This window comes from Symphalangus syndactylus, chromosome 24 (genome assembly GCF_028878055.3).
Source record: "Symphalangus syndactylus isolate Jambi chromosome 24, NHGRI_mSymSyn1-v2.1_pri, whole genome shotgun sequence".
NCBI classification, from domain to species: domain Eukaryota; kingdom Metazoa; phylum Chordata; class Mammalia; order Primates; family Hylobatidae; genus Symphalangus; species Symphalangus syndactylus.
The window spans coordinates 8,653,092-8,667,808 of record NC_072446.2 but is presented as its reverse complement, the minus strand read 5'-3'; the positions used below and the strand labels follow the sequence as shown (position 1 = coordinate 8,667,808).

Here is a 14,717-nt window from a genome sequence, read left to right as displayed (position 1 = left end):
AAAAAAAAAGTTAGCCAGGAGTGGTGGCGGGCACCTGCAGTCCCAGCTGCTCGGGAGGCTGAGGCAGGAGAATGGTGTGAACCCGGGAGGCGGAGATTGCAGTGAGCCGAGATTGCGCCACTGCACTCCAGCCTGGGCGACAGAGTGAGATTCCGTCTCAAAAACGACAACAACAACAACAAAAAATTAACTGGGAGCGGTGACGCGTGCCGTAGTCCCTGCTACTCTGGAGGCAGAGGCTGCAGTGAGCTGAGATTGCGCCACTGCACTCCAGCCTGGGCGACAGAGCAAGACTCCATCTCAAAGAAAGAAAAGAAAAGGAAAGAAAAAATTCTTCCCCGTGAGAGTAGGTTTCTACTGAATCGATTGCTGGTTTTATGCCTTTTCTTCCATGATAGGAAGTGTGTCCAGACTCATCTGGCTGGGGATCCTCGGGAGAGTCTGCGGGGGGCAGCAGAGGCCTGCGTGGGCCAGGGCGTGCACCAGATCAGAATCCTGCGGATTTAGTATTGTGAAGGTTAGAACACCAGCAACCAGACCAGCAACCAGCATGCCCTCATGGTTACTAATTTTATGAAGCATACTTATCTTCATGCTTGGGACTGTGTTAAGGTTTTCTGGAATACTTTTGGTCATAGTAACGATTCTCTCTAGGACCTTTCTTCTCTAGCATTGTACAGACATGATTGATTTGAACAGCAGCGCTGCGATAATGCAAGAGTCACTCGTGTCTTCAGACTCGTTCTGTTCCTGGGGGTGCTTGCTTGTTCTAGGCCCCCTTTGTATGGAGAGGCTGAAACCTTGATTGAATAGTCGCTGCCCAGGTGTCGTAACCTGTGGCCTCATTGGTGTCACCTGGACTTTTTGTCTGCTGTTTGCACCATCAAAAGTGATGTGCCCTGGCCGGGCGCGGTGGCTCACGCCTGGGGTCCCAGCACTTTGGGAGGCCGAGGCAGGCGGATCACAAGGTCAGAAGATCGAGACCATCCTGGCTAACATGGTGAAACCCCATCTCTACTAAAAATACAAAAAATTAGCTGGGCGTGGTGGTGGGTGCCTGTAGTCCCAGCTACTCGGGAGGCTGAGGCAGGAGAATGGCGTGAACTGGGGAGGCGGAGCTTGCAGTGAGTGGAGATCGCACCACTGCACTCCAGCCTGGGCAACAGAGCGAGACTCCCTCTCAGAAAAAAAAAAAGTGATGTGCGCTTAGGACTGGGAGGGCGAGGCCCGAGGTACGTGGGTGCCCGGTGCCCAGGAGGGCAGGAGTGTCGTGTTGGATAACCTGCTCTCCGAGTAATAGGGTTTTGAGAATGTTTGATTTTTTTTTTTTTTTTTTAGTTGAGACAGAGTCTCACTCTGTCGCCCACGCTGGAGTGCAATGGTATGATCTCGGCTCAGTGCAACCTCTGCCTCCCGGGTTCAAGCGATTCTCCTGCCTCAGCCTCCCAAGTAGCTGGGGTTACAGGCATGTGCCACCACACCCGACTAATTTTTATATTTTTAGTAGAGACGGGGGTTCACCATGTTGGCCAGGCTGGTCTCGATCTCCTGACCTCGTGATCCACCTGCCTCGGCCTCCCAAAGTACTGGGATTACAGGCCTGAGCCACCGTGCCCAGCCTGTTCGATTTTTGTATTTAAATGTATATCTAGAGTTATTTTGTTCAACTTCTGATCTGCTTTTCATTTTGAATTACTGTATTCCAAGCATCAGTTTACAAGAAAAAAAAATCTTTATTGACAGACCCAGTCAATACCGATAAAATTAATGCAGCAGACATTCACTGAATGTTCTATTAAGACCTGGGGCAGTAGATTGGTCTGTGAATTAAAAGGGCTTCAGCATGTGGGGTTTGGTTTTGTTTCTCTGTAGCTAATCGTACCTTTGGAATGGTTTTATAGTTTCGGGAAACCGTGGTTCTGGGCAGGGTGGCAGCTATGGGTTGAGGCAGTTGGATCCTTCCTCAGGTGTGGCCGCTGGTCTTGTTGCTTCTTGACATTAACTTTGTGACTCATGAGGGCAGGCGTTCATTTCTGTGGCACTCTGTGTGTGAGGAAGCATGGGGCTTGTTACTGTGTGAAAAGGGCTGGCTGCCCTGCCTGTCTGCTCCTCCTTGGCTGGGCCGGGCTGCCGCCGTGGCTCGCTCCAGCTCAGATTCACTTCCTCTCGTACTTGGATGCTTGGTGATGGTCGTGGAAGCAGTTTTGTTTTCTCTTGCTGTTCCTGTGTTGCGTTAAGCTCAGCATCACTGTTGCTTTTTATTCTTAGAATTAAGGAGGAAAGCTGAAATCTTTTGGGGATTTCTGTGTTTCCAGGGACTTTAGGAATTCTTTTTTTTTTTTTTTTAAAGACAGGGTCTTGTTCTGTCAGTCAGGCTGGAGTGCAGTGGTGCGATCTCGGCTCACTGCAGCCTTGACCTCCTGGGCTCAAGTGATCTTCCCATCCCAGCTACCTGAGTAACTGGGACCACAGGTGTGCACCATCATGCCTGGCGAATTTTTTTTTTTTTTTTTATAGAGATGAGATTTCACCATGTTGCCCAGAATGATCAAACTTCTAGGCTCAAGCAGTCTCCCCACCTCAGCCTTCCAAAGTGTTGGGATTACAGGCATGAACTGCCATGGCTGGCTAGAAAGTTTTTACATTTGCAATTCATTTTAAGTTAGGAGGAAGGGCCCAGCACACTGGCTCGTATCTGTAATCCCATCACTTTGGGAGGCTGAGGTGGGCAGGTCACTTGAGGCCAGGAGTTTGAGACCCACCTGGCCAACATAGCAAAACCTCATCTCTGCTAACAATACAAAAATTATCTGGGCATGGTGGCAGATGCCTGTGATACCAGCTACTCGGGAAGCTGAGGCAGGAGAATTTCTTGAACCCGGGAGGCGGAGGTTGCAGTGAGCCGAAAGTGCACTACTGCAGTCCAGCCTGGGCGACAGAGCGAGAATTGGTCTCCAAAAAAAAAAAGAAAAGAATAAAGACAAGGGACACCTGTGATGTGACACACAGCGTCTTCTCTCTAGCTTGCTTTGTTGACTCTTGCTTATAATTTCTTCAAATGTATTTACAAAGTTAATCGGGGTTTTTTTTTTTGAATAATATCTATTCCAAATAAAAATCCAGAAATACACATTCAAACTGTGGGGCTTTTACCCTTTTAACTGTGTTCCAAGTGCCTGTCCCTAGCATGCTCTGATCGTCAGCCCTTCCCTTGCCTGACCTACCTGTCTGAGTATCCTTTGGCAGTCAGGTTTTTGTTTGTTTGTTTTTGAGGCGGAGTCTAGCTCTGTCGCCCAGGCTGCAGGCTGGAGCGCAGTGGCGCACTCTCAGCTCACTGCAACCTCCGCCTCCTGGGTTCAAGCAATTCTTGTGCCTCAGCCTCCCGAGTAGCTGGGACTACAGGCGCCTGCCACCATGCCCAGCTAATTTTTGTATTTTTTAGTTGAGACGGGGTTTCACCATGTTGGCCAGGGTGGTCTTCATCCCCTGACCTTGCGATCTGCCCACCTTGGCCTCCCAAAGTACTGGGATTCCAGGTTTGGCCACCACGCCTGGCCGGCAGTCAGTTTTTACATTGTTCATCACAGATTTTAAATTAATATTCCCCAGCAGGATAAAAGAAATGCCAGTTGTGTTTTATTTTTTGTATTTGTATTTTTAGCAATTTTTTTTTTTTTTTTTGCATAGAGTGAGCCAAGGGCATCTAGAGCAAAGAGGTAGTTCCCTGCCCCATCTCCATCTCCCTGTCTGCACCACCTCCCCTGCTCCGTCTCCCCGTCTGCACCGTCTCCCCTGCTCCGTCTCCCCGTCTGCACCGTCTCCCCTGCTCCGTCTCCCCGTCTGCACCGTCTCCCCTGCTCCGTCTCCATCTCCCCGTCTGCACCGTCTCCCCTGCTCCGTCTCCCCGTCTGCACCGCCTCCCCTGCTCCGTCTCCATCTCCCTGTCTGCACTGCCTCCCCTGCTCCGTCTCCATCTCCCTGTCTGCACTGCCTCCCCTGCTCCGTCTCCCCGTCTGCACTGTCTCTCCGTGCCCGGTCTCCATCTCCCCGTCTGCACCACCTCCCCTGCTCCGTCTCCCCGTCTGCACCGTCTCCCCTGCTCCGTCTCCCCGTCTGCACCGTCTCCCCTGCTCCGTCTCCATCTCCCCGTCTGCACTGCCTCCCCTGCTCCGTCTCCATCTCCCCGTCTGCACTGCCTCCCCTGCTCCGTCTCCATCTCCCCGTCTGCACCGTCTCCCCTGCTCCGTCTCCATCTCCCCGTCTGCACTGCCTCCCCTGCTCCGTCTCCATCTCCCCGTCTGCACCGTCTCCCCTGCTCCGTCTCCATCTCCCCGTCTGCACTGCCTCCCCTGCTCCGTCTCCATCTCCCCGTCTGCACCGTCTCCCCTGCTCCGTCTCCGTCTCCCCGTCTGCACTGCCTCCCCTGCTCCGTCTCCATCTCCCCGTCTGCACCGTCTCCCCTGCTCCATCTCCATCTCCCTGTCTGCACTGCCTCCCCTGCTCCGTCTCCATCTCCCTGTCTGCACTGCCTCCCCTGCTCCGTCTCCATCTCCCCGTCTGCACTGCCTCCCCTGCTCCGTCTCCATCTCCCCGTCTGCACTGCCTCCCCTGCTCCGTTTCCCCGTCTGCACCGTCTCTCCCTGCCCGGTCTCCATCTGCCCGTCTGTACCGTCTCTCCCAGAGGTGTTTGCTGGTGCCTCCTTTGCAGCTGCCCATGCTGTGTCATGCCCGTTTGCTGACACAGCCCCTCCTGTGTCTTCCCTGTCCCAGTGTGACTGTCACTCTTGGTAGTTCCTCCACGTTTCCTTTGTATCCTTAGGTAGCTTCTCTTTGCCCCACTCCCCAGCAGTCCGCAGCACCTGTTGTTTCCTTCCCTGTCCTCCGTCTTCTCCTCAGACGTCATCTGTTCTTTCTAGAGTTGTTCCGCTTGCCCCAGGGTTCCTAACAGCCTTGTTTCTTTTTTTTTTCTGGTGAGACAGAGTCTCGCTTTGTCGCCCAGGCTGGAGTGCAGTGGTGCGGTCTCAGCTCACTGCAGCCTCTGCCTCCTGGGTTCAAGTGATTCTCCTGCCTCGGTCTCCCGAGTAGCTGGGACTATAGGCTTGCACTACCATACCTGGCTGATTTTTGTATTTTTATTTATTTTTTATTTGTTTTTGAGACAGGGTCTCTTTGTTGCCCAAGCTGGAGTGCAGTGGCGCCATCTTGGCTCACTGCAACCTCCACCTCCCGGGTTCAAGTGATTCTTCTGCCTCAGCCTCCTAAGTAGCTTACAGTAGAGATTGCAGGCACTTATCACCACGCCCGGCTAATTTTGTATTTTTAGTACAGATAGAGTTTCACCATGTTGGCCAGCTGGTCTCAAACTCCTGACCTCAGGTGATCCGCCCACCTTGGCCACCCAAAGTGCTGGGATTGCAGGCGTGAGCCACCGCTCCAGGCCCTAACAGCCACCTTCTTAGCATCTGTATATTCAGACCATCCATTGCAGGATGTGTTATCTTTGTGGCCTGGAATGTCTCTCTCTGAGCACTCCCCATCCTCCCACCCCTCAGGCAGTGTCTCTTGAGGCCACCTGCCCAGCCACCGTCTTGGGGTGACCACAGGAGGCTGGGGAGAAGAGCGAGGCAGTAGTGAGAGGCCGGGACGCTCACCATTGGCCAAGCACCTTAGAGCAGCCCTGACGCCTTCTTCTGTCTCTTGGTGAAAGCGGCACCCAGACTTCAGTCCTTACAGCTCGGAACTCAGAACCGCGGAGGTGCCGTGACCCACGGGGTTTACCTCGTAATTGCTGTTAAAACCCTTCTGGGCTTCATAATGGAGTGCTTATGTTGAAATATTATTTTAAGTACTATTATCTATGATGTGGTTAGAAATGCGAAAGAATTTTTAGCTTTTTTTTTGAGACGGAGTCTTGCTCTGTTGCCCAGGCTGGAGTGCAGTGGCGCGATCTCCGCTCACTGCAAGCTCCCCCTCCCAGGTTCACACAATTCTCCCGCCTCAGCCTCCCGCGTAGCTGGGACTACAGGCGCCTGCCACCACACCTGGCTAATTTTTTTTTTTTTTTTTTTTTTTTTTTTTTTTTTTAGTAGAGACGGGGTTTCACCGTGGTCTCCATCTCCTGACCTCGTGATCCGCCTGCCTCGGCCTCCCAAAATGCTGGGATTACAAGCGTGAGCCACCGCGCCCGGCCTATATATTAATTATTAACTCCAATATATATATATTAGAGTTTTGGGAGGAATTAAAAGTCTCATTGTTTTAATGCCAACAGTGTATACCATGGAACTCAATGTTTTCGTACAGAATTTAAAGTACATCTTCCTCTTAGAAATGAGTGTAAGTGCTATCTATTTTTTTTTTCTTTTTTTTTTTTAATTAATTTTTTTTGCATACAAAAACAATAAACATTTTCTAAAAATACATACAAACAAAAAGATGCATATCAAACATATTAGGAAGGTTGCACATGGGAAGTCGGGGAATAGAAATGGGGGTGGGAGTTAAAATAAATGAGAGAGGGACTTTATATGGATCAGTGATAATAACTCAATCCTCTATTTGACAAAGAAGAGGGAGAAGGAAGAGGAAGAAAAAGAAAGTGGGATAAAGGATCAGAAAGGGAGGAAAATAGAAAAAATTAGAGTATGACTCCAGGGTAGACCTGTTTTGTTGTCATTGAGTTGGTTGGTTGGTTTGTCTGTTGTATTCTTCATGTTTCGCCAAGTTGGCCAGACTGGTCTCGAACTCCTAGCCCGAAGTGATCAACCCGCCTCGCCCCCCAGAGTGCCGGGACCACAGGCGTGAGCCACCACGTCCAGCCCCCACATTGCTTCTGGCCTCCATGGTAGACCTCCCAGACGGAGCGGCCAGGCAGAGGAGCTCCTCACTTCTACCCAGACACGGGGCGGCCGGGCAGAGGAGCTCCTCACTTCCCAGACGGGGCGGCCAGGCAGAGACGCTCCTCACTTCTTCCCAGACGATAGGTGGCCGGGCAGAGGCGCTCCTCACTTCCCAGACGATGGGTGGTCGGGCAGAGGCGCTCCCCACTTCCCAGACGATGGGTGGCCGGGCAGAGGCGCTCCTCACTTCCCAGACGATGGGCGGCCGGGCAGAGGCGCTCCTCACCTCCCAGATGATGGGTGGCCGGGCAGAGGCACTCCTCACTTCCCAGATGGGGCAGCCGGGCAGAGGCGCTCCTCACTTTCCAGACGACGGGTGGCCGGGCAGAGGCGCTCCTCACTTCCCAGACGGTAGGTGGCCGGGCAGAGGCGCTCCTCACTTCCCAGACGATGGGTGGCCGGGTAGAGGCGCTCCTCACTTCTTCCCGGATGGGGCGGCCGGGCAGAGGCGCTCCTCATTTCTTCCCGGACGGGGCGGCCGGGCAGAGGCGCTCCTCACTTCCCAGACGGGGCGGCCGGGCAGAGGCGCTCCTCACTTCTTCCCGGACGGGGCGGCCGGGCAGAGGCGCTCCTCACTTCTTCCCGGACGGGGCGGCCGGGCAGAGGCGCTCCTCACTTCCCGGACGGGGCGCCCGGGCAGAGGCGCTCCTCACTTCTTCCCGGACGGGGCGGCCGGGCAGAGGCGCTCCTCACTTCTTCCCGGATGGGGCGGCCGGGCAGAGGCGCTCCTCACTTCCCAGACGATGTGTGGCCGGGCAGAGGTGCTCCTCACTTCTTCCCGGAGGGGGCGCCCGGACAGAGGCGCTCCTCACTTCTTCCCGGACGGGGCGGCCGGGCAGAGGCGCTCCTCACTTCTTCCCGGACGGGGCGGCCGGGCAGAGGCGCTCCTCACTTCCCAGACGATGTGTGGCCGGGCAGAGGCGCTCCTCACTTCTTCCCGGATGGGGCGGCCAGGCAGAGGCACTCCTCACTTCTTCCCGGATGGGGCGCCTGGGCAGAGGCGCTCCTCATTTCTTCCCTGACGGGGCGGCCGGGCAGAGGCGCTCCTCACTTCCCAGACAGGGCGGCCGGGCAGAGGCACTCCTCACTTCTTCCCTGACGGGGCGGCCGGGCAGAGGCGCTCCTCACTTCTTCCCGGACGGGGCGGCCGGGCAGAGGCGCTCCTCATTTCTTCCCTGACGGGGCGGCTGGGCAGAGGCGCTCCTAACTTCCCAGACGGGGCGGCCGGGCAGAGGCGCTCCTAACTTCTTCCCTGACGGGGCGGCCGGGCAGAGGCGCTCCTCACTTCTTCCCGGACGGGGCGGCCGGGCAGAGGCGCTCCTCACTTCTTACCGGACGGGGCGGCCGGGCAGAGGCGCTCCTCACCTCCCATACGGGGTGGCCGGGCAGAGGTGCTCCTCACCTCCCAGACGGGGCGGCCGGGCAGAGGCGCTCCCCACCTTCCAGATGGGGCGGCGGCCGGGCAGGGGCTGCAATCCCAGCACCCTGGCAGGCCAAGGCAGGCGGCCGGGTCCCACCCCCATTTCTATTCCCCGACTTCCCATGTGCAACCTTCCTAATATGTTTGATACGCATCTTTTTGTTTGTATGTATTTTTAGAAAATGTTTATTGTTTTTGTATGCAAAAAAAATAAATTAAAAAAAAAAAAAAAAAACCAGGCCGGGCGCGGTGGCTCACGCTTATAATCCCAGCACTTTGGGAGGCCGAGGCGGGCGGATCACGAGGTCAGGAGATCGAGACCACGGTGAAACCCCGTCTCTACTAAAAATACAAAAAATCAGCCGGGCGTGGTGGCGGGCGCCTGTAGTCCCAGCTACTCGGAGAGGCTGAGGCAGGAGAATGGCGTGAACCTGGGAGGCAGAGCTTGCAGTGAGCCGAGATCGTGCCACTGCACTCCAGCCTGGGTGATAGAGCGAGACTCCGTCTCAAAAAAAAAAAAAAAAAAAAAAAAAAGATAGAATAAGACCTTAGGGTCAGGGAGGATTTCTTGAACAAAAAAGGGGGAAAACAGATTGAGAGATTCAGAAAGCTGTGATATATTCCATGACCTCAAAGGTGACTTGGAGGAGGGCTGTTCAGTGACGGGCATGTAGTGAACACTGGGGCATTTAAATGGTTCAGATGCTGAGTTTGATGTTACATGTTTTTTACTACAATTGGTAAAAAAAAAAGCTTGTGCTCATCAAAAGACACACCATAATAAGTAAAAAAAAGAACTGTGAGCTAGAAGATACTTGTAACATTTTTAACCAGTGAAGGGTTGGTATCCCGGTTGTGTCCACTGGGCACCGCAGACAGAACAGCCTTGAAATGGGCTGGAGACGCTCACCCTCATCAGGCCAGGCAAGCATCGGGGAGCCTGGCCATACCAGTCATTGTTGAGGCTGCAGGAATGGCAGGGAGCCCTAAGCTCCAGTGGCCACTGGTGGAGTCCTCGGAGAGCAGTTGTCACACCTCGTCAGGCTGAGCCTGCCCGTTCTTGGGCACCCAGAAGTTCCACTCTTAGGTGCACACAAGAATTCTTCCTAGACTGTGCTGAAGGGCCAGATTTACGTTTTTAAGATTTCCAGTGTCACAGACTGATGATATTTTTGTAAACTACAACAAAAGTGACTAGCTAGTAAAGGAAATCACAGAACATAAAATACAAACCCATGTCATTATTATTAATATTTTGAGGCAGGGTCTTGCTTTGTCACTCAGACTGGAGGGCAATGGTGCGACCTTCCTGGGCTCAAATGATCCTCTTGTCTCAGCCTCCTGAGTAGCTGGGACCATAGGCACGCGCCACCACGCCTGGCTAATTTTTGTTTTTTTTGAGACAGAGTCTTGCTCTATCACCCAGGCTGGAGTGCAGTGGCGTGACCTTGGCTCACTGCAACCTCCGCCTCCTGGGTTCAAGGGATTTTCCTGCCTCAGCCCTCCAAGTAGCTGGGATTACAGGCGTGCGCCACCATGCCTGGCTACTTACGCCTGGCTAATTTTTGTATCTTTAGTAGAGACAGGGTTTTGCCGTGTTGGTCAGGCTGGTCTCAAAACTCCTGGCCTCAAGTGATCTGCATTCCTCAGCCTCCAAAAGTGCTAGGATTATGGGCATGAGCCATCACGCCTGGTTATCGGGGGAACCCGCCCCCAATATTTCAATGTAGGTTCTTTCTATTTTCCATAAGTTTCGGCCAGCTGAGAAATAAAGAGTACAAAGAGAGGAATTTTACAACTGGGCCTCCAGGGTGACAGCACATATCGGTAGGACCGTGATGCCCACCTGAGCCACAAAACAAGCAAGTTTTATTAAGGATTTCAAAAGGGGAGGGGGTGCAAGAACAGGGTGTAGGTCACAAGATCACATGCTTCAAAGGGCAAAAAGGAGAACAAAGATCACAAGGCAAAGGGCAAAAGCGGAGCTCCTGATAAGGGCCTGTGTTCAGCGGTGCATGTGTTGTCTTGATAAACATCTTGACAGAAAACAGGGTTCGAGAGCAGAGAACCAGTGTGACGAGAAATTTACCAGGGTGGGTTTTCCCAATCCTAGAAAGCCTGAGGGTTCTGCAGGAGACCAGGGCGTATTTCAGTCCTTATCTCAACCACATAAGACAGACACTCCCAGAGTGGCCTTCTGTAGACCTCCCCCCAGGAATGCATTCCTTTCCCAGAGTATTAATCCTTGCCAGGAAAAGAATTTAGTGATATCTTCGCTATTTGCACGTCCGTTTAGAGGCTGTCTGCAAGAAGAAAAATATGGCTCTATTTTGCCCGACCACACAGGCAGTCAGACCTTACGGTTGTCTTCCCTTGTTCCCTGAAAATCGTGGTTATTCTGTTTTTTTCAAGGTGTACTGATTTCATATTGTTCAAACACATGTTTTACAAGCAGTCTGTACAGTTAACACAATTATAGTGGCCCTGAGGTGACGTACATCCTCAGTTTAAGAAGATAACAGGATTAAGAGATTAAAGTAAGACAGGTGTAAGAAATTATGAAAGTATTATTTGGGAACTGGTAAATGTCCATGAAATCTTCACAGTTTATGTTCCTCTGCCACGGCTCCAGCCAGTCCCTCTGTTCAGGGTCCCTGACTTTCCGCAACACCTGGCTTCTATTACTTTTTAAAAATTTAATTAACTTTTTTCTTTTTTTTGAGATGGAGTCTCGCTCTGTCGCCCAGGCTGGAGTACAGTGGCTCGATCTCGGCTCACTGCAACCACCACCTCCTGGGTTCAAGCGGTTCTCTTGCCTCAGCCTCTCGAGTAGCTGGGACTGCAGGTGCAATACAAAAAATGCCGGCCGGGCGCGGTGGCTCACGCTTGTAATCCCAGCACTTTGGGAGGCCGAGGCGGGCGGATCACGAGGTCAGGAGATCGAGACCACGGTGAAACCCCGTCTCTACTAAAAATACAAAAAATTAGCCGGGCGTGGTGGCGGGCGCCTGTAGTCCCAGCTACTCGGAGAGGCTGAGGCAGGAGAATGGCGTGAACCCGGGAGGCGGAGCTTGCAGTGAGCCGAGATTGCGCCACTGCACTCCAGCCTGGGCGACAGAGCGAGACTCCGTCTCAAAAAAAGAAAAAAAAAAAAAGAAAAAGAAAAGAAAAAAAATGCCAAACTTTTGTATTTTCTGTAGAGACAGGGTTTCACCATGTTGTCCAGGCTGGTCTTAAACTCCTGAGCTCAAGTGATATGCCCACCTTGGCCTTTCAAAGTTCTGGGATTTTAGGCATGAGCCTCTGCGTCCAGCCTTATTTATTTATTTATTTTTTTGAGACGGAGTCTCGCTGTCGCCCAGGCTGGAGTGCAGTGGCACAATCTCGGCTCACTGCAAGCTCTGCCTCCCAGGTTGATGCCATTCTCCTGCCTCAGCCTCCCAAGTAGCTGGGACTACAGGTGCGCACCACCACACCTGGCTAATTTTTTTATTTTTAGTAGAGATGGGGTTTCACCGTGTTAGCCAGGATGGTCTCGATCTCCTGACCTCGTGATCCGCCCGCCTCGGCCTCCCAAAGTGCTGGGATTACAGGCATGAGCCACCGTGCCCGACCCAGCCTTATTTTTTTTTTTTTTGAGACAAGGTCTTGCTCTGTCACCCAGGCTGGAGTACAGTGGCGCGATCTTGGCTCACTGCAACCGCCGCCTCCTGGGTTCAAGCGATTCTTTTGCCTCAGCCTTCCGAGTAGCTGGGACTGCAGGTGTAATACAAAAAATGCAGAACTTTTGGAACTTTTGTATTTTCTGTAGAGATGGGGTTTCACCATGTTGTCCAGGCTGGTCTCAAACTCCTGAGCTCAAGTGATCCGCCCACCTTGGCCTCTCAAAGTTCTGGGATTATAGGCATGAGCCTCTGCATCCAGCCTTATTATTATATTATTATTATTATTTTTGAGATGGAGTCTTGCTCTGTCACCCAGGCTGGAGTGCAGTGGCCTGATCTCGGCTCACTGCAAGCTCCGCCTCCCGGATTCAAGCGGTTTTCCTGCCTCAGCCGCCTGAGTAGCTGGGACTACAGGCATGCGCCATGACATGGAGGTGATTTTTGTATTTTTTGGCAGAGACGGGGATTCACCATGTTGACCAGGCTGGTCTTGAACTCCTGACCTCAAGCCATCCGCCCACCTTGGCCTCCCAAAGTTCTGGGACTACTTTTTAAGCAGTTTTGATAGGTGTGTGCATAGTAGCGCTCTGTGGTTTAATTTGCATTTCCCAGGGAGTGGGGCGCTGCCTGTCTTCTCACGCCTCAGTTGCTTGTTGTTGTGACGGTCGCCCACTCCTGCTGCCAGTATCTGTGCTGCTCACGGTAGCTGCGTCAGCCTCACACTGTCGGCCCTTCGCCACCCACCGCGCCTGCTGCTTAGGAACGTTCCGAGCAACTTGGTGATAACAGAAGCTGAGAACAGCCCAGATGTCCTTCAGTGCAAGAGTGGATGGATCAGTTGTGGTCTATTCACAGAATAGAATGTGACCACACTGGAGATGAATGAATTGTAGCTACAACTTGCAGTGTAGATGAATCTTAGAAACATAGGCGTGTCAGAAGCAGATCAAGCCAGGCATGATGCTGTGTGCCTATAGTCCCAGCTACTCAGAGCCTGAAGGTGGGAGATCACTTCAGCCTGGGAGTTTGAGGCCAGCCTGGGCAACATAGCAAGACCCTGTCTCAAAGGAAAAAAAAAAAAAGCAGATTACAGAAAAGTAAATCCAGTGCTAGGCCGAATTTTTAAACTAAAAAAATTAAGACTAAATAGCGTTTAGGGATAAACATGAGGTAATTTTTTAGAAGCAAGAGAATAGCATTGAATGTAAGGTATATATGGGAAAAGGAAGCTTCCAGGTTATTGATAATTTTCCAGTTTTTAGAGATGGGATCGTGGTGTTTATGCATCATAATTTATATGTTCCATATATTTCTTTTTTTTTTTTTTTTTTGAGACGGAGTCTCGCTATGTCACCCAGGCTGGAGTGCAGTGGCACAATCTCGGCTCACTGCAAGCTCCGCCTTCTGGGTTCACGCCATTCTCCTGCCTCAGGCACCCGAGTAGCTGGGACTACAGGCGCCCGCCACCACGCCCGGCTAATTTTTTGTATTTTTAGTAGAGACGGGGTTTCATCGTGGTCTCGATCTCCTGACCTCGTGATCCGCCCGCCTCGGCCTCCCAAAGTGCTGGGATTACAAGTGTGAGCCACCACGCCTGGCCTATATGTTCTATATCTTTCTTTTTTTTTTTTGAGACGGAGTCTCGCTGTGTCACCCATGCTGGAGTGCAGTGGCGCTATCTCGGCTCACTGCAGGCTCCACCTCCCGGGTTTACGCCATTCTCCGCCTCAGTCTCCCGAGTAGCTGGGACTACAGGCGCCCACCATCACGCCCGACTGATGTTTTTGTATTTTTGTAGAGACGGGGTTTCACCATGTTAGCCAGGATGGTCTTGATCTCCTGACCTTGTGACCTGCCCGTCTCGGCCTCCCAAAGTGCTGGTATTACAGGCGTGAGCCACCACGCCCGGCCGATATATTCCATATATTTCTTTCTGTATTTCACATAATACATAGTAAAATATTTAAAGCAGAACAAAAATAGACTTCCTTTTAAGATGTTTTCATATCTGTCCTTACAAAGTTGGCTGCAGTTTTTCCCAACAGTAGTTTGAGTTCAGCAGCAGCTCTTTTATAAAACGTTTGCTGCACACACTGAGATTGCACCTGGAAGTACAGAAATGAGAACACACATATTTTATTTTATTTTTTTTACCCCTGAAGATCTTTAAGTCTTCTGAGGAGCATGGACCTGCTAGACTGCAAGCTGCTGCATTCTGAGGAGCAGGGACCTGCTAGACTGCAAGCCGCTGCAGGCAGAGATTTTTGCCTGTTTGGTTTATTTTGTTACCACTGAGTCCCCAGCTCTGAGAACAGAGTGAGGCATGTGATCGATGCTTCGTAACTGTTGAACAAATGAATGCTGAGCTGTGACGGCACTGACGTGTGTCCAGGGAGAGGACGCACCCGGCTGTGTGGACATGTGCCCTGGGCCCAGGACAGTGCCACGGAAGAGGACGCACCCTGCTGTGTGGCAGGAGAGGTTCCCAAGGCAGGTTCAGGGTTCTGGGGTCTAAGTGAGAGCTCTCCAGCTAGCAGGGAGCAGGGTAGGGTGTTGAAGAGACGGCAGGTGCGTCAGGGGCTGACGTGGGACTCGGCACTCTGTCTCTGCCCGGGAACAAGTCGTCCTGCGTTGGACCGGGAAGTGTGGTGGGTGTGGTGGGGGAAGGGGCTGGCGTCAGCAGGGCTCTCATCCACCAATGTCTGGTGGGGCTGGCCACCATGCGGGGGCCTC

At 52.4% G+C, this 14,717-nt stretch overlaps 1 protein-coding gene across 2 annotated transcripts in view; it reads left to right on the top strand.

Moving 5' to 3' along the window:
• The window catches only part of DNAJC5 (DnaJ heat shock protein family (Hsp40) member C5), a 46,981-nt gene that overhangs the window by 15,532 nt on the left and 16,732 nt on the right, over positions 1-14,717 (top strand). The gene's annotated exons all lie outside the window — the stretch shown is intronic.